Here is a 7,991-nt window from a genome sequence, read left to right as displayed (position 1 = left end):
CCGCGCCGGCTCCAATCCTCACCAAAAACACACCATAGAACCACCCTGACCCACTCGTTCCAAATCCCAACTCCGTTTCCCTCGAATGTCACCCAATCCTCGCGAATATTAGATCAGAAATTGAACCGTAAAATCCCCAGGTCACAAATCAAGGGTTCGTTGAAGATTTTAAGGCTCAGTCCGACTTTAATCGCGTGTTTTTGACAAAGAACATATGATTAATCTCGGACTGGGCCGGAAATTGGAGATTTCGAGGCGTGAATGCTATTTCTTGTTTGTCCGAGATTTTCTTTTAGGTATTTTTCCTTTCTTGACTTTTTGAGATTTAATTTTTACTTTTTGTTTCCTCTCATCTTCTCCTACTCTTTCTTTTATTTTTCTGATTTTTATTTTTCATCTCTTCAAGCCATCCGTATTTGCATGTTAGTTTTAGAACTCTCTTAATTAGTATTAGTATTTGTTTTCCATTTTTTTAAAGTTTCTTTGGGCCCAAAATTGCATGAGTCTTCAGGGCTCTGTAAACGAATTGGTAAGGACCTTTAAACATTCAATTTTGAAATGAGGCTTCGACAAAACCAAAAGCCCAAGAGGGGATTCGAACTGAATTTAAAAACCCGTAACATCTGAATGGGGTCAATTTGACCCATGCGCTGTTTGGTCTCTTAAGGTTCAAAAGGGAAATAACAGGCGTATGGGGGTTAGTTTGGGTAGTCTTAGTGAGGGAATCTATTTGTAACTATTTGGGAATCTTCTAGGAAGCTGGGGAGGGGACTGCTTTGCAAAAACTGAATTTAAACTAGGGGTGTCTAAGCTAAAATGAAAATTCAAAAAGGGTCGAAGTACAAATTTGTTGATTAGTTAGGTTGCCCTACTATCTTGCCTATAAAGGCAACATTTCTTGCATTGAAAGGAGACGGAAGAGATCCAAGAGCTTGATAATCTGAAATCCTTCTCCTCTTAAATCAATTTCCTGAAGGCTTGGACTTCGAAATGGCTTAAGATTTAGTCATTAAGACTAGGTTTTGGTGTTTGCTTGGTTGAAAGTGTGTTTGACACTGTAATCTGGTCTGCTGAATTGTATTTTCTGGGGTTTGAGCTGTTTTTGGTACACTGTTTCATTGAATTTGAGTTCCACTCTGCTGTTCGTTACTGCTGCTGGACCTTTGATTACCTCGTTGTTGTTTTCTTCACATTTTCAGGTATGTAAAGACATTTGAACCCTGAGTAAATGTAGACCAGAAGTTTTACGAAATCAAGCTGAAATGGCTGTTTTGTTCCTTCGAGCAGAGGCTATTGGACTTCTTGCGATTTCTGCACATTTTTCTCGTTAATCATTATGAGTAGTTAGTTATATAGTTTATAGTATATTTCCTTTTTAGACTTTGGATTTGCACCTATGTGTTATAAGTGATGTTGGACTATTGGACTGTTACAGTGTTGTAAGTCAGTGCTAAGCTTAGCCATACTTATGTCTTGTTCATAAATGTCACTCATGTCTTTGGGAAACTATCATAATGTGTAGAGAAGTTTGACCTTCCCTTTATCATGTTCACTTTAATTGTTTAGCTGTAAACCTGCCCTGTAGCACCGGTTGGATCATGGACTTTGGCCTTTGAATAAGTTCGAACTCATGTTAGTAAGACTTTAGGTTTTGTAATTGCTAATTTCACGCTGGTTTATTATGGATTTCGGTTAGTTTTTGGCTGTGAGTTACTGGGACACTTTGATGTTGATGTACATTTGAGTTCACCGCGAAATGATCAATTGTTAGTTGGGTTTTACTTAAACGAGATTGGTTTGATTTGTTTTTAAATCTTCAGGCCTTTATTGTAAGTTAACCTAGAGGTATGAAAGTAAGCTGCCTACTGCTAGTCATTTAAATCAGACTTTCAACTACTTGCAAACTAAATTATTGTTAAACTGCACATAATCATGCATTGAGCAGTCGAAGGCTAATTGAATTTATATGGGTGTTCCGTTGCTAGCCATTTAGACTCACGTTGTACCCAGTGATATTTTTCAGACGCTGCTGGTGTGCCTCAGGGACTCGATCTAGAATCCCCCTTTCCGCTGACGCCTAGTCTCCCCAAAGGCTTGGGCTCACGCTTGGGCCCAAATTGTGCGGCCCTTTATTCATTAATCCATCAGCTCATTTGGAGTTGGGTTAAACCCATTTGCCTAAATAACTGACCCTATCTTGTAAGTCTTTAGAGAAACCTTTGACTACACTTGGCATTTTGATTAATTAGGCTCTTATCAATAATTGGGGCGAGTCATCCCTTATAACACAAGTAGTATATGACCCTCATGGATTAGTTTGAAAAACCGTTTGGCTAGAATAATTCGAAGTGTGCCATGCCGAACAAAAATGACAAATGCACGGCCCTTGTCTAATTAATTTTGATTTAATCCTTAAAATTCGAGGCGTGCCATTTAGTGAAATTTCTATAACCCTCGCAAAGTTACCAAACGTGTAGTTGCTTTAGGCGCGTATTATAATAATATTATCTTCCTAAACATGGGTGCGCATTTCATGTGACCCAAATCCAAATCCTAAAACGTTGAATAAAATGTGTTCTGGATTGCGGGTGCATTTCATGTGGCGCAATCCAAAGGCACGTTTTAAACGACGTTCAATCTTCTTTAAAAATCTATTAAAAGCGGTTAAAAGTAAATGCACATAGGTCTTAAAGGTGTTTTAAAATCAGATAATTAAACCGAATATAATAGTTGAGCGACCGTGCTAGAACCACGGAACTCGGGAATGCCTAACACTTTCTCCCGGGTTAACAGAATTCCTTACTCGGATTTTTGGTTCACGGATTGTTAAACAGAGTCAGTATTTTTCTCGATTCAGGATTCAACCGATGACTTGGGACACCATAAATCTCCCAAGTGGCGACTCTGAATCTTTATAATAAATCCCGTTTCGATTGTCCTTTAATTGGAAAAACTCCCTTATACTATAGCCCTTTACGGGGTGCGTGTAAAAAGGAGGTGTGACATCTCTAGCGACTCTGCTGGGAATCGAACCCAGAATCTCTGGTTCAGGGTTTAAGAATTTGAGCTTAAACTAATTGTTATAGTTGGCTTTATCCATTATCTGATTTTGTTACATGATTTAGGTCTAATGTGCTAATTGTTTGCTTTTACCGCTTTGATATTCCGTGAATTGTATATAAACTGTTGCGAAATCCCTCTTTTCTCTAAGTCTTCTAAATCATGAAGAAGTGTGCACTTCGTGTGACTTCTTTTCTATTAGAGTCATATTCCAAATTTAGAACGAGGTTCGGACAAGTTGCAAAGCCGGCAAAACTTCTGTATTCCCGGTACGTTGCCCCCCCCCCCCTCGGCTTGAGCTGTCCGCCGCTCGGGTAGGCCAGGTCTAGAACAATAAACTCAGGTTTTAAACCTAGTATAACAAGACCTCATGTCGTATCCCTAGTAGGAACATTTGTTTGCATCATGTGCATTTTGACTTTGGAGACTCAACACAGGGGTTGAGTCTGTCTAGGACAGGTGCACCCGAAACAAAAAGACCATCCTGATTCATCCTACTTGCTACTTGTGCATTTATTTGCTTCGGACTTGCATGTTGACCGACTTATGAATATCGGGAAAAGTCGAGAAAAGAGAAATAGCAATATGAGGGGTAAAAAGAGTTAATCGCCTGTTCTGAAAAACCAATGTCCAAATAGTGTCGAAACTCTGCCATATTTTCAAGAAAATGAAAAGGGAAAGAAAAGAAAAAAAAGAAAAGAGAAGGTTTTTGCTTTCAAAATAGCCTGTTTTATTTTAATGAGAGAAAAATGTTTTGTTTTCAGAAATGGTTTTATTTATAAAATAAAAAAAAGACTCTTGTTTTCAAAATAGTTCATCTTATTTGCCCGAACTACGCCAGTTTGATTCTCACAGAGTGTGAGATACGTAGGCAACCCCCATCGGGTCCAACTTCCTTTTGCAAAAGTAGCCAGAAAATTTTTACTTTAAATTGAAAATAATTAGGGTGATGCCATTCTTGTCAGAAATAGCCGAATGTCCCTAAAAGGACGCCGGAAGGCTGTTTTTGCAAGAACAGCCACTTTTGTCACTTTCAAAGGTTTTGGCCGGTTAGCTGACACAGCCTTAAAATCTTTGTTTTGAGGTGCTGAAAGGCCGTGTTGGCAATGCCAGATATTTTGTGGAAATTTTGAAAAATGGTCATTTCTCTTAAGTCAAAACGAGTCATGGTTTTCTTTTAATTAAAATCACCTTAATAAATGTGCAGGATGAGCACAAATCAAAATGAACCTTTCTCAGTCCGTGAAGAGATCCCTTTGGAGCTACATATGTGGTGGCATGATTTGGGGGACGACAGCAGGAAAGTTGTGACAAAAGCACTGGGGCAGTCTTATTGGGTTTTTGAAGGTCAAGCCCAGAAAAGACGTGATTGAGGCCTTGATACCGTTTTGGGACCCAGCATATAATGTGTTCCACTTTGCGGATTTCGAATTAACTCCTACGCTAGAAGAGATAGCAGGCTATGCCGGTTTCAAAGGGAATCTCAGAAGTCAATACCCAGTAGCACCAAGAACAGTGACCCCCCACAAATTTTTGGACTTGTTAAGCATCAGTCGGGACATCCGAGATGGAAATTTGGCCAAAGGATTTTGTACCTTCTACTTTCTGTACCGATGATAGGGGAATCCACGTAGCTTTGAAACACCAGACACTGGTCTTACTCATGCTGGGAATCAAGACAAGTGGGAAGCTCGGAGAGGATTAGCTTTCATAGTGGCGTTCCTGGGTATTTTGGTTTGGCCGAGAAAAGACAGGAACATAGAGATGGGGTTAGTAGGGATAGCTGACTTTATGGTGAAAAAGGCTAATGGGACTATAGTGCTGTTGATCTTGGCAGAAATTTACCGAGCTTACTCGTTGTCGAGAAGGAGCAAAGTTCTTTGAAGGGTGCAATATGCTGTTACACATATGGATGGAGGAATACCTTTTCCACCGTCCCGGATACTTGAATTGCGGTATGTCTGGCCTCGAGTGCATTGAAAAACATGAAAAGCGAGTAGAGGGTTATGAGTTTCCAGATGGTACGAAAGCATGGAATGCTCATTTGAGATCTTTGACCACAAATAAGATCGAATGGACATTCAGATGGCTCTCGGTCAACGAAGTAATCTATATGTCGGCTGAGGTGTGTTTTTTGCTGTTGATGGGTCTGCGGAGTATCCAGCCTTATGCTCCGCACAGAGTCTTGCATCAGTTGGGCCGATACCAGACCATCCCACACAATGAAGATTTGAGTCAGTAAGTCATTGAGTTAGATCCAAAAGCTGCCTTCCCAGAAGAAAAAGTGCGTCGGGTTTGGCATCAATGCAGATTCTTAGGGCCTAACATGCAAGTACGAGACCTATCCAGAGGCGAGGTGGGACCCAGTTATATTGCTTGGTATGGTAAGAGATCCCGAGCTCAAAATGAACCTAATAGGCCCGCAAAGAAACACCATGTCCAGCAATTCAGCGATGGAGCTCAGGTACAATGGGATTGACTGACCAAAGAAAACGATTATAGGGCTACCATAAACAAGTTGGAAAAGCAAGTCAGAGAACTTCAATTCAAGAATAGCTTGCAAGTGGAGGTGGATGAAGGAGAAAAGAAAAAACTAGCCAAAGAAAATAAGGCCCTTCGAGCTCAAATTCAGAAACTGAAAGTAGCGGCAGAAAATCTAATCCGAAGTGACAGAGATGAAAAACTCATAGCTAACCTGAGGCAGAAAGTAAATGGCTACAGTTTTGATTTGAATAAAGCAGAAAGTGAATTAGCCAAGGCTCGAAAGCAATTGGCTAAAAACGCAGATGAATGAGTACGCTTGGTTAAGCAATTGAGAGAAAGGTATGATGATAAGGTCGCAGGGTTAAAGAGAATGGGCATCACCACAGAAAACAAAATGATCAAACAGGCAAAAGACTTCAAAGTTGAAAGGGAACATTGTTATACAGCATTGGCGCAATTAGAAATAGATTTGCAACAACTTCAGGAGAAAAATCATGTGGCTGAGCAAACTTTGGAATCCAGGGCCCAGCAGATTGGGCGTTTTTTACAAGAAAAGGGCACCATAAGAGAGAGAGAATTAGAAGCATTCCCGACTACATCGTTATGAAGTGCCAGATTTGTGAGGATATGACTCGCACTACCTTCTTTGCAGCAGTAATGACATTTGTTAAACAGATAATGAACGACTTGGATTGACTTCAAAGGGAGCTTGCATATAGGCCCGCGGCGAGACCGAATGATGTCCTGCGAGCACTAGGAACATTGATGTATTCATGATTCTTTCGTTTGATTCTGCATTTCCTTTTGTTAAGCATCTGTCAGTCATGTTGAGTTTTCTTTCTGCTAGAGTCCGTCCAATTATTTTCAAGTCTGTATTTTCTTTTGTTGGAATATAATGTCTATTTTTGGAGTCTGTATTTCATCTTTGCATCGAAATCTGTTAGTCTTTTGGGATTTGTTAGTTTTGAGTTTGTAATGGAAACATTTGTTGTTTTATTTTATGAAAACTGAAAATCCCAAAATGTTTTATTTCGCACTTATCTACAAGAACTACACTTCGTCTGATTCATGCGGGGTCATGATACGTAGGCAATTTCTACAGGATTCAACCGCAACCAAAAAAGAGAGAGAGAGAGAGAGAGGAAAAGAGGGAAAGAAAATAAGAGGAAAACAAGAGGAAAGAGCGGAAAAACAAGAAAGAAAAAGAGAAAATAAGAGAGGGTAAAAACAAAGAGAGAATAGAGTCCAGAATGAGAGGAAAGGAAAGAAAAGAAAAGAAAAGGGGATGTTTGCAATTAAAAGAAAGAAAGGGCCGGGATGACGCATGCAACCAATCAAATACATAATAGAGACGGTTAACTGTTTAGGTGCATTCACGCCCAATGTGTGGTTACCAATATGTTAAAGCCTAATCGCTAACAAGGTTGTTTGTTTGATGTATTAAGTCCTAGCAGGTGGTTAGTTGACTGGCATTCTGGCAACTCACTCCTACAATACTCGATCAAAAGACAGGCTAAATATGGTCGACCAGGAACCGGAAACAAGTATTGTTGACCCATCGAAAGAGGTGGAAGAAATGGACGTTAATGCAATGAGGGAAGAAATGTATAAGCTGAAACAACAGATGGCTGAAATGTACCAAGCTTGGGCGAAGGGGCATCCACCACCGGTTTATCCCGCCAATCCTGCTTATATCCCACCATCAGTCCAACCTCCGGAGCCTCCCACTGTGAACTCATCTCCAGCCTTTCCCCTCTACCAACAATGTCATGGCTCCACTTCCCATACTTTTCAAGCTCCACCACCCAAACAAGTCTCATACCCTCCTCCACCAATTACACCTGTTTTTGTGGCACCTCCACCTGCTATATTACACCGATCTTCCAGTGAACCCATGTTCCAAACTCACGAAAACCAGTACTATCCCCCTGAACTCACCTTCAAAGTTCTAGAACTGTATCCTTACACTCCTCATCTTGATATCCCAGCAGAGACCGAGAAATCGCCCAAAAATCCCGAGCATGAAGAGATGATCAGAAATGTCAAAAGCTTAGAGCAATCGTTCCGAGATATGAGGGGGCTGGGAGGCCAAGTGAGTGTAGCCTATAAGGACTTATGTTTGTTCCCAGATGTTCAGTTGCCAGCAGGGTTCAAAATGCCCAAGTTTGATCTGTACGATAGGCATGGCGACCTGGTAGCACACTTAAGAGGATTCTGTAGCAAGATGAGAGGAGCAGGTGGAAGAGACGAATTGCTGATGACATATTTCAGCCAAAGTTTGAGTGGGTCGACGCTAGAATGGTACACCAGACAAGATAATAGCAGGTGGTACACATGGGACGATTTGGCCCAAGCCTTCTCCTGTAATTTTCAGTATAATCTTGAAATCATCCCAGACCGTCTGTCATTGACGAAGATTGAGAAGAAGCCCGGTGAGATTTTCCGAG

The sequence above is a fragment of the Nicotiana sylvestris genome, chromosome 3 (assembly GCF_000393655.2).
Source record: "Nicotiana sylvestris chromosome 3, ASM39365v2, whole genome shotgun sequence".
NCBI lineage: Eukaryota > Viridiplantae > Streptophyta > Magnoliopsida > Solanales > Solanaceae > Nicotiana > Nicotiana sylvestris.
This window is presented reverse-complemented; position numbering follows the sequence as displayed.